The sequence below is a fragment of the Neofelis nebulosa genome, chromosome 3 (genome assembly GCF_028018385.1).
Source record: "Neofelis nebulosa isolate mNeoNeb1 chromosome 3, mNeoNeb1.pri, whole genome shotgun sequence".
Lineage (NCBI taxonomy): Eukaryota > Metazoa > Chordata > Mammalia > Carnivora > Felidae > Neofelis > Neofelis nebulosa.
In genome coordinates, this window is record NC_080784.1 from 193,652,804 (window position 1) to 193,667,319 (window position 14,516).

The 14,516-nt window shown below is 40.1% G+C and overlaps 1 protein-coding gene across 1 annotated transcript in view; it reads left to right on the top strand.

The window, feature by feature from the left end:
* The window catches only part of FAM184B (family with sequence similarity 184 member B), a 151,671-nt gene that overhangs the window by 32,447 nt on the left and 104,708 nt on the right, over positions 1-14,516 (top strand). The window lies entirely within an intron of this gene.

Genomic DNA, 14,516 nt, shown 5'->3' on the forward strand with positions numbered 1-14,516 from the left:
CCCAGTGTGGAAAGAATGGGCCATAACACATTCTGAGAACAGGGCAAGGTGTGAGAAACTTCCAGTCTCTCTGGTCCAGCTCATGGGTCAAGCAGCGGGAATGTCCTCTCTATGACCACCTCCAACATTTAATCCTTTTCAACTGGTTATATTTTATAATTAGCAAAGCTGTTGAATCATATTCAATTATCTTAGTCAATTATCTTAGTCAATTAAAAAAATTTTTTTTTAACGTTTATTTATTTTTGAGACAGAGAGAGACACAGCATGAACGGGGGAGGGGCAGAGAGAGAGGAGACACAGAATTGGAAGCAAGCTCCAGGCTCTGAGCCATCAGCCCAGAGCCTGACATGGGGCTCGAACTTGGGGACCGCGAGATCGTGACCTGAGCTGAAGTCGGACGCTTAACCGACTGAGCCACGCAGGCGCCCCACTTAGTCAATTTTTAAAGGCCTGCAGAGAGTGACAGCCATCCCAGTATTTAATAACCTGTTTCTCTGAATTACTTAATTATGGAAATTTTTGACAACAGAAGAGCTGATTTAAGTGAGTGGAAAAATGGCTTTATCTATATATTTTCAAGAGAATATTAAATTGTTTATTGATTATGCATGATAATGAATGATACACAAGCTTTAGTCCCATCTAATTTTAGCTGATACCATACTTCAATTTAGATATATTGCCTAGGATGTGTCAACAATCATATAAATAACCAAATAAACTCCAGGACTTTGATTGGATGGCCCTTTTAACAGTGAACTACAGGTCACAACACATTAACTGTCAGTCCAGTTACACCAAAGTTTGTGGAGATCATGGCTTCTGTGCCCAAGCAGGTTGCAGAGAAATTTTGAATCAAACCTGGCATCACTGTGAAGGAATTCTAACTTCACACTGTTGGGTTAGTTTACCAAGATGGCTTCAAAGTAGACTAACTATACACAACACATTTTTAAAAAGACACATTTATTCGACATCCTGATAACACTATTTAGCAGTCAACAGCAAGGAGGCAACAACCAAAAAAATCTACATTAAAACCCTTTGTTGGAATGCTTTGCACTTTCCACAGATCAGCAACTAAAATAACCTGTTATACAGTTAGTCACAAATACAGTCCTCAAGGTTTTTTGCCCACACACATGAGTATTGTCTAAGACATGTCTTCTTTGTAGCAGCTAGGCCCTGATACCACTATGCTGGGCTGAGTTCACCTTATAATCTGTAGCTTCCCTGTCACTTCTCTGGCTCTCCTTTCCTGCTATGCTTTGTTTCCTGACTGTAATTAAAACCTTCTGCCACTGCCGTGGCTACTGCTCCTGCTGGAACCATGATAGCCACCTTGGTTTTGTGGTTTGGCAAAGTATTGGCCTCCACCAACATAGGGGCCAGAGCTCTGCCTCCAAAATTCTCTCCTTTCGTGGGCCCAAAATTTGAAGATTGATCATCAAAATCATTATAGCTTCCACCACCTCCAAAGTTGCTTTCATCTTAAACAAATCCATTATAGCCGTCCCTACTGCCACCATATCTATCACCCCACCTCGACTGCCACCAAAGCCACCTGGCCCACTGAAGTTTCCTCCATGATGAAAGTTGTCATTCCCACCAAAACCACCTCCATGACCGCCATGAAAGTTTCCAGAACTGCTGGACATCTTTGGTTGAATGAAACATTAGCCATCTGTTGCTCAGATAGGGCTTTCTTATGTCACAGTTATGGCCATTCACAGTATGGTATTTTTGAATGACAGTCCTGTCTATGGAGTCGTGGTCATCAAATGTTAAAAGCAGAGCCTCCCTTCTTGCCACTGCCTTCGTCAGTCATGATTGCAACCACTTCAATTTTCCCATACTGTTCAAAATAATCTCTTATGTGATGTTCTTCAGTGTCTTCTTTAATGCCACCAACATAAATCTTTTTCACAGTTAAGTGGGTACCAGGTGTTTGAGAATCTTCTCTGAGACAACCCTCTTTGGTTCTGCAACTCTTCCATCCACCTTGCATGGCCTTGTATCATAGCTGTATCCACCTCCTCCACAGTGGCATCCATGACAAACCCAAAGCCTCTTAGACTCCCATTGGTTGTTTCAAAGCTAAACCTCTGATGAAGGGCTTCTTCAGCTGTTCAGGCTCGTTGGGAGACTCTGACTTAGACGTGATGGTGGTGGGAGGGGAGACTTTAATGATGCTTGCTTGGCGGCATCCATGGGGAGAAAGGCTGCCTTATAGCTATCTTGAAAATAATGCTACATTTCATTTCAACATGTTTTAAAATTTTTTATTTGAGTAAAAGTTACATACAGAGAATGTTTTAAAACCTTTTTAAATAAAACTTGGTCTTGTTAGTTCCAGCTGATGTATTTGTTCCTAAAATATTTTTGAGATCTTTTCATGCTAGACACTTGGTCAGTAACAACCTGTTCTAGCTCCTCTCAACTACTGCGACTGTACTGAAGACCTCCAGTCTTGCCCACTCTGAGAGAGTGAAAACAGAGCCATCCTTCTGTACCAAAAGCTTCTGTTACCTTCCATGGTGGGCTTGAAATTCATCTGCTTCCCTGAACTCCTGGACCCTGAGGAGCAGCTTCCTTCCTGCCACACCTCTGTCTTTTTAGACCTGCTTACCTGGTTCTTTAGGACAAGAATTAGCTGTCTAGATTCCCCGCCCCTTGGTTGAGCTCTTTCTTCAACTGGCTGGACCTTCTGGAGCCATGTCTCTGCTTGGAGATGGCCCTTGTGGCCATGGGCTGCCTATTGCTCCAACTTGGATGTTGGAACCCACCCAGAGAGGAACTGATTTTGCCACCTCTCTTGGGCACTGTGTTTGGGGTTCCAGAAAGTCTGTTAGGATGCAAACAGTGGAAGACACAACAATAACAAGTAGTTTAAAAGTTTAGAGATGTGTTGTGTCATGTAACAGGAATCCAGGAGGTAGAACCTCTCCATGGCTGGATGATTCAGTGTCTCAAGTATTTCCTCATAGGCTGAGTGCTTTCCATTTTCTTAGTCTTCTGCATGTCAATGCTTTCTCCCTTCAGAGTTCCAAGGTGGCTTCAGCAATTCCAGGCAGCACACAGAGACATGACACCATCTGCTGAAGGTGAAGGGCATTTTCTCCTATGTTCTTCTTGTTGTTAGTAAGGAAATATTTCCCAGAAGTCCTTCAGCAGATATCTCCTTGGGTCCCGTGGCCAGGACAGACTACTACACCCAAACCAAAACTAATCACTGATAAGGGAAACAGGACTCTAGGGCCTGGCTTAGACAAGGAGTAATTAGTCCTAATTCATGTCCTGAGTCCATGGGAGGGGAACAGCTGAATGAAATAGGAGTTCTATTGCAAGGGAGAAACCAAGAAAGGGTGTTAGGCAGGCACTATCAGGTCGAAGATACTAAGAAATAAAAGTTTAATATTGGAATGGAAACCTGAGCTAACAGAACTCAGAGGCCATTAGTATTTTTGTATTAGTGTTTTTCCATTAGTCAGAGGCCATTTTCTTCCTAGGAGACATTCGATTCTCAGGGGCTATTTTCCCCCAGGGGACATTTGGTAATGTCTGGAGCCATTTTTAGTTGTCACAATGGAGTCACAGGAGATAGAGCTACTGGCATCTAGTGGGTCAAGGCCAAGGATGCTGCTTCACACCCTACAATCCCTACAACAAAGACTTATCTGGTGCAAAATGTCAATAGTGCCAAGGTTGAGAAATCCATCTATATGAAAATACAAAACATGATGAATTGCAAGAATCAAACTGCTTTAACGAACATTTGTAAAATGTTTTAGTCCATTTTTTACATACCTCGGATACTGGTTTGCAATGTCTAATGGGCATCTCTGCGAATCAAGGGTCATGGGATTAAAACAGGACCATGGGAAGTATATCAACAATTTTTGCCAATCAACTTGTAAAGATTAAAGGAAAGGAAACACACAATGATGGTGAGAGTGTGGTGAAGCAGACTGGTGGCAGAGTGAAATGGTCCCACTGTCAAAAGCATTTTGATGATATGTATGATTACTCTTAAAATCGTGCCCTCTCATCTTCAAATTCCACTTCTGAGAATTCTCCTAAGGGAAAAATCCAAAACATGAAAAAATCCTTATTGCAAGTCTTTATTCTAAGCACCATTATTTATAAGCAAACATTGGAAATAATTTAAACTTCCAACGATAGGTGTATATAGCAATAAAATAGGATTGGGGTATATAATGGAATTTTATGTCCACAGTAAGAATGATGTTTATGAAGGGAAAAAAACACTTATGTTTATGAAGAAAAGACGCTTATAATGGTAAGTTAAAAGTAAGGAAATGAAATTGAATATATTCCATGATCATAATTATGAAAATACCTTAAAACGTTAAGTACAAAAGTAACCTAGCAGGAAACACACCAGAATGTTAGTGTAACCATTTCTTTGTTCTAGTGGGTTTGGAGGTGACTTTTATTCTTCTTTTGATTTTTTTTATTGTGTTCGAGGCAACGAATGCAGAATATATAGGTTATGCTAACAATTCAATTTTTAGATCTGTTTCCAGTATTTTAGATTTATGATCTTTTCTGGCTTCCTTTTTCCTTACTGCAAAGTTTCCTGAACAAGGCGCCATAGACAGTAAGAGGCTTATAGATGCACTTCAGAGGGTCCTTAAACCCCTATGATTGTAGAATATGTGTACTCTTTTTTTTAAGGATATATTTTTAAAGTTTATTTATTTTGAGAGAGACGGAGACAGCGTGAGGGTGGCAGAGAGAGGGGGAGAGAGAGAATCCCAAGCAGGCTCTGCACTGTCAGCACAGAGCCTGATGTGGGGCTCAAACTCACGAAACGGTGAAATCATGACCTGAGCCGAAACCAAGAGTTGGATGCTTACCTGACTGAGCCACCCAGGCGCCCCTGAGGATATTTTAATTGGGAGAAGATTTTTTTTTAAGTAGGCTTCATGCCCAGTGTGTGGAGCCCAACATGAATTCACAACCCTGAGATCAAGACCTGAGCTGGGATCCAGTGTCTGATGCTTATCCAACTGAGCCACCTAGGCACAATGAGAGCAGTTTTTTTTTTTTTAATTGTGGTTCTTTTGACTTACTTTTACCTTGATCATGTACTACTTTTATAATGAAAAATCAAATGATTTTTTAAAATTATACAAATGATTAAAATGTAAGGAACAAAACTGTGTCAAATGCAAGGTGACTATGGATCAACTTTGAAGACTTTCAGTGAACCAGAGGATCTTGATTCCCATTTCTTCCAGGGACAATCCTCTTGAGGATACCCTGATAGTTGGGCCAGATTAACCTTGGAAGACGGATGAGATGGCCAAAGCCAGTTAGATGCTCCCTCCTGGGACTGAGAGATGCCCCAGAATGTCCACTGAGGGAATGAGAGCAGAGATCCTGCAGCCTCACAGAGCAGTTTGTTCAGAGCACCATTCTTTTTTTTTTAATGTTGATTATAAGAATTCCATTTTATTATTTTTATTTTTTAAATTATTTTATTTTATAATTTTTATTTTTATTTAATTATCTCTTTAAATTTAAATCCAAGTTAGTTAACATATAGTGTAATAATGATTTCAGGAATACAATTTAGTGATTCATCACTTACATATGACACCCAGTGCTCATCCCAACAAGTTCTCTCCTTAATGTCCCTTGCCCATTTAGCTCACCCTCCCACCCCCACCCAACACCCTGCCAGCAACTCTCAGTTTGTTCTCTATCATTAAGAGTCTCTTATGGTTCGTCTCTCTCTCTGTTTTTATATTATTTTTGCTTCCCTTCCCTCATGTTAATCTGTTTCGTTTCTTAAATTTCACATATGAGTGAAATCATATGATATTTGTCTTTCTCTGACTTATTTCATTTAGCAAAATACATTCCAGTTTCATCCATGTTGTTGCAAATGGCAAGATTTATTTCTTTTTGATCACTGAGTAATATCCCATTGTATATATATATACCATATCTTCTTTATCCATTCATCAGTCATTGGACATTTGGGCTCTTGCCATACTTTGGCTATTGTTGATAGTGCTGCTATAAACATTGGGGTGCATTTCCCCCTTTGAATTAGCACTGCTGTATCCTTTGGATAAATACCTAGTAATGCAATTGCTAGGTCATAGGATACTTCTATTTTTAATTTTTTTAGGAACCTCCATACTGTTTTCCAGAGTGGCTGCACCAGTTTGCATTCCCACCACCAGTGCAAAAGGGTTCCTCTTTCTCTGCGTTGTCACCAACATCTGTTGTTGCCTGCATTGTTAATGTTAGCCATTCTGACAGATGTGAGGTGGTATCTCATTGTGGTTTTGATTTGTATTTCCCTGATGATGAGTGATGTTGAGCTTTTTTTCATGTGTGAGCCATCTGGATGTCTTCTTTGGAGAAGTGTCTATTCATGTCTTTTGCCCATTTCTTCACTGGATTATTTGTTTTTGGGGTGTTGAGTTTGATAAGTTCTTTATAGATTTTGGATACTAACCCTTTATCTGATATGTCATTTGCAAATATCTTCTCCCATTCCGTTGGTTGTTTTTAGTTTTGCTGATTGTTTCCTTCTCTGTGCAGAAGCTTTTTATTTTGATGAGGTCCCAATAGTTCCTTTTTGCTTTTGCTTCCCTTGCCTCCGGAGACGTGTTGAGTAAGAAGTTGCTGCGGCCAAGGTCAAAGAGATTTTTGCCTGATTTCTCTTCGAGGATTTTGATGGCTTCCTGTCCTATGTTTATGTCTTTCATCCATTTTGAGTTTATTTTTGTGTATGGTGTGAGAAGGTGGTCCAGGTTCATTTTTCTGCATGTCGCTATCCAGTTTTCCCAACACCGTTTGCTGAAGAGACTGTCTTTATTCCATTGGATAGTCTTTCCTGCTTTGTCAAAGATTAGTTGGCCATACATTTGTGGGTTCATTTCTGGGTTCTCTATTCTGTTCCAGTGATCTGAGTGTCTGTTCTTGTGCCAGTACCATACTGTCTTGATGATTACAGCTTTGTAATACAGCTTGAAGTCCAGGATTGTGATGCTTCCAGCTTTGGTTTTCTTTTACAAGATTGCTTTGTCTATCCAGGGTTCCATACAAATGTTAGGATTATTTGTTCTAGCTCTGTGAAGAATGCTGGTGTTATTTTGATAGGGATTGCATTAAATATGTAGATTGCTTTGGGTAGTATTGACATTTTAACAATATATGTTCTTCTAATCCATGAGCATGGAATGTTTTTCCATTTTTTTGGTGTCTTCTTCAATTTCCTTAATAAACTTTCTATAGTTTTCAGTGCATAGATTTTTCACATCTTTGGTTAGGTTTGTTTCTAGGTATTTTATGGGTTTTGGTGGAACCGTCAATGGGATCGGCTGCTTGATTTTTCTTTCTGCTGTTTCATTATTGGTGTATAGAAATGCAACCTATTTCTGTACACTGATTTTAAATCCTGTGACTTTGGTGAATTCATGTTATCAGTTCTGCAATTTTTTACAGTCTTTTGGATTTTCTACATACAGTATCATGTCATCTATGAAGAGTGAAAGTTTCACTTCCTCCTTGCTGATTTGGATACCTTTTGTTTCTTTGTGTTGTCTCATTGCTGAGGCTAGGACTTCCAATACTGCTGAATAACAGTGGTGAGAGTAGACATCCTTGCCGTGTTTCTGACCTTAGGTGGAAAGCTGTCAGTTTTTCCGCATTGATGATGATATTAGCTGTGGGTCTTTCCTATATGGCCTTTATGATCTTGAGGTATGATCCTTCTATCCTTACTTTCTTGAGGGTTTTTATCAAGAAAGGATGCTGTATTTTGTCAAATGTTTTTTCTGCATCTATTGAGAGGATCATGCGGTTCTTATCTTTTCTTTTATTAATATGATATATCACATTGATTGATCTGCAGATATTGAACCAGCCCTGCATCCCAGGAATAAATCTCACTTGATTGTGGTAAATAATTTTTTAAATGTATTATTGGATCCAATTTCCTAGTATCTTGTTGAGAATTTTTGCATCCATGTTCATCAGAAACTGGTCTGTAGTTCTCCTTTTTAGTGGAGACTTTGTCTGGTTTTGGAGTCAAGGTAATGCTGGCCTCATAGAATGAGTTGGGAAGTTTTCATTCCATTTCTATTTTTTGGAACAGTTTCAAAAGAATAGATATTAACTTTTCTTTAAATGTTTGGTAGAATTCCCCTTGAAAGTCATCCAGCCCTGGACTCTTGTTTGTTGGGAGATTTTTGATTACTGATTTAATATACTTACTGGTTATGGGTCTGTTCAAATTTTCTATTTCTTCCTGTTTTAGTTTTGGTAGTTTGGTAGATCTTTGTATTTCTGTGGTATTGGTTGTGATCTCTTTCCTTCACGATTTTATTTATTTGGGTCCTTTTGGGTCCTTTTTTTTTTTTTTATCAGTCTGTCTAGGAGTTTATCAGTTTTGTTAATTCTTTCCAAGAACCAGCTCCTGGTTTCATTGATCTGTTCTTTTTTTTTTTTTTCATATAATTTATTTCTTCTCTAATATTTATTATTTCCCTTCTTCTGCTGGTTTTGAGCTTTATTTGATGTCCTTTTTCCAGCTCTTTTAGGTGTAAGGCTGGATTGCTGTATACTTCCCTCTTATGGCCACCTTTGCTGCATCCCAGAGGTTTTTAGGCTATCATGTTTTCATTTTCATTGACTTCAGTGTACTTTTTAATTTTCTGTTTAAGTTCTTGATTAACACATTCGTTATTTAGTAGGATGTTCTTTAATCTCCAAGTATTCATGGTCTTTCCAAATTTTTTCTTGTGGTTGATTTCGAGTTTCATAGCATTGTGGTCTGAAATATGCATGGTATGATCTTGATCTTTTTGAACTTCTTGAGGGTTGATTTGTGACCCAGCTATTCTGGAGAATGTTCCATGTGTACTCGAGAAGAATGTATATTCTGCTGCGTTAGGATGAAATGTTCTGAGTATATATGTTAAGGCCATCCAGTGCAGTGTGTCATTCAAAGCCATTGTCTCCTTGTTGATTTTCTTCTCACATGATCTGTTTATTGCTGTAAGTGGGGTGTTAAAGTCCCCTAATATTATATATAGTATTATTATCAATGAATTTCTTTGTTAGAAATTTGTTAGATCTTGGTGAATAGGCCCCTTAATTATGATATAATGCCCTTCTTCATCTCTTGTTACAGTCTTTATTTTAAAATCTGGTTTGTCTGACAAAAGTATGGCTACTCCAGCTTTCTTTTGACGACCTTTAGCATGATAGATTGTTCTCCATTCCCTTACTTCCTTTTTTTAAATAAGATATTACTAAGCCACTCAATTCTTTATTTTTTAATCTTTATTCACTTTTGAGAGAGACAGAGACAGAGTGCAAGCGGGGGAGCAGCAGAGAGAGAGAGAGAGACACAGAATCTGAAACAGGCTCCAGGCTCTGAGCTATCAGCACAGAACCCGATGTGGTGGTCAAACTCATGAACTGTGAGATCATGACCTGAGCTGAAGTCAGACACTTTAACCGACTGAGCCACCTAGGTGCCCCTCCATCCCCTTACTTTCAATCTGCAGGTGTCTTTAGGTCTAGAATGAATCTCTTGTAAGTAGCATATAGATAGGTCTTGTTTTCTTATCCATTCTGATACTCTATGTCTTTTGCTTGGAGCATTAGTGTTGGTTTTCTGGTGATATTCTCTAGTACTTTCTAGTCTTTGCTGCTTTGGTTTTTTTTTCTTTTGTTTTGTCTTTTCTTCACTCCAGGAGTCCCCCTTAAAATTTCTTGCAGGGCTGGTTTAGAGGTCACGAACTCCTTTAGTTTTTGTTTGTCTGGGAAATTCTTTATCTCTCTTTCTATTTTGAATGATAGCCTTGCTGGATAAGGAATTCTTGGCTACATATTTTTCCAATTCAGCATGTTGAATATACCCTGCCACTCCTTTCTGGCCTTCCATGTTTCTGTGGATAGGTCTACTGCAAACCTGATCTATCTTCCCTTATAGGTTAAGGACTTTTTTTTCTCCCTTGCTGCTTTCATGATTCTTTCCTTGTCTGTGTATTTTGTGAATTTGACTATGATATGCCTTGATGATGGTCACTTTTTGTTGAATCTAATGGGAGTGCTCTGTGCTTCTTGGATTTTGATGTCTGTGTCCTTCTCCAGACTAGGAAAGTTTTCTACTATAAGTTGCTCACATAAACCTTCTGCCCTTTTTTCTTTCTCTTCATCTTCTGGGACTCCAATGATTCAGATGTTATTAATTTTTAATAAGTCACTGATTTTTTTAAGTCTCATATTTGCTCATTTGTCTTTGTTTCCCTCCTTTTTTCTGCTTCATTATTCTCCATAATTTTATCTTCTATATTGCTGGTTTGCTGCTCTGCTTCGTCCATCCTTGCCATTGTGGTAACCATTTGAGATTGCATCTTGGTTATAGCATTTTTAATTTCGTCCTGACTAGGTTTTATTTCTTTTATCTCCACAGAAAGGGATTCTATGTTTTTTTCAACCCCAGCTAGTATTCTTATTTTCATAGTTCTAAATTCTAGTTCAGATATCTAACTTGTATCTGTGCTGATTAAGCCCCTAGCTGTCATTTCTTCTTGTTCTTTCTTTTGGAGTGAATTCCTACATTTTGTCATTTTGAGGGAAGAAAAAACAATAAATTTAAAAAATTAAAATTAAAAAAATTAAAAACAAAACAAAAAAATCAAATAAAGGAAGCTGGATCCTAGGTCTGTTTTGGTCTGCTGGTTGAAAGAAGTTTGATAGAATAGAGAAAAAAGGGAAAGAAAAGGAAAAAGAGATAAAGAAAAATTTTTAAATTAAAAAATAATAAAATAGAATAAAACAAAATAAAGAAAATGGAATAGAATAAAAATTAAAAAAAAAAGTAGAAGTAAAAATAAATGTTCTCTTTGTGTATCCAGGAAAGGAAGAAAAAGAAAACAAAAACAGAAGCAAAGAACACAAACCAATAAATGAAACCCGAATGATGTTACATTCAGTTTCCCCTAGAACTGAAACTATGAAGCCCTCTATAGTCTGTACATTAAACAGGCGGAGTGACTTGTGCTGGTCTTCTAGGGGATGTGCTTGGAGGGCGCAGTTTGGCAGGGTTTGACATAATGGCTCCATTCTCCACTAGGCGGCACTGCTTAGCTTACTGGGGTGGATTAGTGTGGTGTGCATCCACTCACATATATGTGCACAAGAGAGATGGAAATGGCTTCAGGCAGCTCCCTAGTCTCTGGCACAGGAACTTCATGCTCTCACCGACCAGTGATCTCACCTTACCCTTCTTTGTCTCCAGCCTCCGTCCACTCCTTGCCTCTACCCTGGCCATCTCCAAGCTGTCCGCCAGCCAGGTGACACCTCCCTTCAGAGTTTTATCTCAGAAACCCCAAGCTTCAGAAACTCCCTCAGCTTGGACCTGTACCAACTCTCTGGGGGAAGGTCTTGCTGCACAATGGCCAGGTGCTGGCTTGCCCCAGAAAACATTTCTGCAATTGTGCAGCAGCAGAGGTTCAGAGATTATGGCAAATCCTAACACACAGCCAGTGCCAGGTTTCACTGCACTCTGGCATCTTTGTTCCAATACCAGCAAACATGGCTGCTCTTCACAGCCTGCTGGGACTTTTGCCTGTGGGGAGGCCATATGGTCTCTACCAAATGCACTCCAAGCGGGGGAACCACTTCTCCCTGTATGGCACATGGACTTCTCAGACCCTGCTGCCTGCTCCTGGGGATTCATTCTACTTCCTTACCAGGCACTGAGCTCTGAAACTTCAGATTCTGTGCTCCACTGTTTATCCAGAGCACCATTCTAAGTTCTAGCACCTGTTATGCCAGAGAAGAAAAATAACATTCACTGCATCTGACTCTTTCTCTACTCTTTGTTGACCCTGTGTTTCATCTAGATGAGAGAGATGCTTCCTAAACTTTGAAGTGACATTCTCACAGATCTTTAGAATAAGGTCCAGGGGCACCTGGTTGGCTCAGTTGGTTAAGCGGCTAACTTCGGCTCAGGTCACAATCTCCCTGTTCGTGAGTTGAAACCCCATGTCAGGCTCTGGGCTGACAGCTCAGAGCCTGGAGCCTGCTTCAGATTCTGTGTCTCCCTCTCTCTCTGCACATCCCCTGCTCCCTCTCTCTCTCTCTCTCTGTCTCTCTCTCAAATAAATAAATATTAAAAAAATTTTGTTTTAAATAAAATACAGTCCAAGCCAGAAACTGGGATAGAACTGAGGGTCCACACTCCCTCCTGTGGTCTCCTCTTCCATTGCTGAAGTTTCTTGAAATTCCAGAATTCCTCAGCTTTCCCAGCTGTTATCTAAACATACTAGAAATGTCTTCACCACATTGCCACCTGGGGAACAAACTACCAGCATCAGAGTCACTAGAAAGCTTGATTGTTAAAAAGTGGGGCGGGGGCAGTTTCCCAGGAGCCACCACCCTCCTCTTGAGTGAAGCTTTCTATGGGTTGCGTTCATGAATCTGCCTTTTTAAAAGTGCTTCTTCTGTGCATTGAAGTATAAGAACGATTAGCTCAGGCAAAGTGATGGTTCAAGCCATGTGTAGAGTTTTCAGACAGTCTCTAAACACTTTGTAGCCATTTGAAACATTGCCCAGAATTATTTACCTTTCCTGATAAGGTATTAGCAACAAGAAGGTTCTTTATAGTGACAAAAATCAAACATAGCAAGCATCAGAGGCCCTAAATAGCGTGGGTCAGAGATCTAGTTGCTTAGCCCTGTTTCTCTTCTTTCATCAAACAGAGATAGTCTTCTAGAATTTCAAAAATAGGTGAAATTTCAGAGCTAGAAAGGATGCTAGAAATCCAGTCCAATTTCTTCCATGTTATAGATCAGAAATAGAGCATTGTCATGAGTGTCAGTTTAGATCCTCCAAAAAGTGGATACCAGGACCAATTTAGATGTGCAAGAGATTTGTTAGGAGAAATGTCTGAAGAGTAAAGGAGTAGTCAGGGAGCACCCACTTGATGCAGGCCTGACACCCATGAGAGGAGAGGGAAAGGGACAGGATTGAATAGGAGAGCCTGCAGACTGCAGTACAGCTTTAAAAAGGGTCTTGGCCAAGCCAATGAAGAGCTCCTGAAAAGGTAGAACATTACAACAATCTTGTGTTGGGCAGAAATAGCCCAGACTTGGTATCACCATCAGGCTTGGTTGTTGGCTCAAAGCACATTGGAGGGATCATTGTCTTGGTGTGAATGTCACAGTGAATCCAAAGATGTGAAAGTGGAAGCTGCCAAATGACTATACGCCTGATGTCAAGTTCTCCAGAAGAGAGTTCTGAGTTGCAGACCTCCATGGCTACCACATTGTGCTCAATGTCAGTTAGTAGCAGAACAAGAACTACTCTCTGGTGCAGAATTTTTTCTAGATTATTCTACAAGGCATTATCCCCTCACTGTCTAACCCCATCCCACACCCCCAACTGATGTAGGTTTGAACTCAATCTTGTGGGCAGTGGAACCATATCTCAATCCCTTGAGAGGTGGAGAAGGCAAGACTAGTCAAGTAAGAAAAGAAGGGAGAGATGCAGAGGGGATTTGAAGTCCTCGAGGGAAAGAGTGAGGCTGATAGCTGACTAGGGTCACAGTTGGTCTGTTTGTCTGTCTATCCAGCATACCTTCCATTTCTCTCCTTTGGGGAACTCTTATCCCTTTCCAAACAGCTCTGAAAGCATCTCAGTCTTGGTGCTCCACTTCCCATTCCAGCCATAGCACATGATCTAGTATCCTTCTCTGGATTGATATTCAGACATAAGGAGAAAGAAATCCACTTTCTGCTGGAATAGCAGAACTGTGAGAGAAGGAACTAGAGCAGTTGATGGCTGTCTTTCTTGTTATATGGGGAAGGCAACTCTGCAGAAGAAAAATGAGCAGGAGTCAACAGAGTTAAGAGGTGAATGGAGAGAGAGAATGAGTAAGTTGGGGGTGCAATGAGTCCTAGTACCAGTCCCTAAGGCCCTGCTTGGCTCCCATAGCTGTGCCTTCCTCTCTGGAAGGTCTTTCCCAGACACATGGGTCAGTATGTTCCCTTTTAGTTGACGTATTAGGCAGAATTTTAAGATGGCCCCAAGTTCTCAGCCCCTGGTATTCAGGTATTCAGTGAATCGCTAATCTAGGTTTTGCAGTGAACAGATTTTGCAGTTGTAATTCAGTTCCCAAATAAACTGATCTTAAAGTAGGAAGATTATCCAGGTAAACCTGACCTAATCCCATGAGCCCTTAGAGTCAAGTCTAGAGATTAGAGAGAGAAATCAGAGAGATCTGAAGTGTGACAAGATTCAGTGAGAGAGCTGGAGGGACCACGTATTCAGGACTGCAGGTAGCTACTGGGAGCTGAGAGCAGTCCCTGATGACAGTTCTGCAGCTACAAGTAACTAAGTTATTCCAACAACCTGAATTAGCGTGAAACAGATGTCTCCCCAGTGCCTCCAGACAGGAACTCAGCCGACCAACACCTTGATTTAGCCCTTGAGACCCTAAGCAATAACCCAGC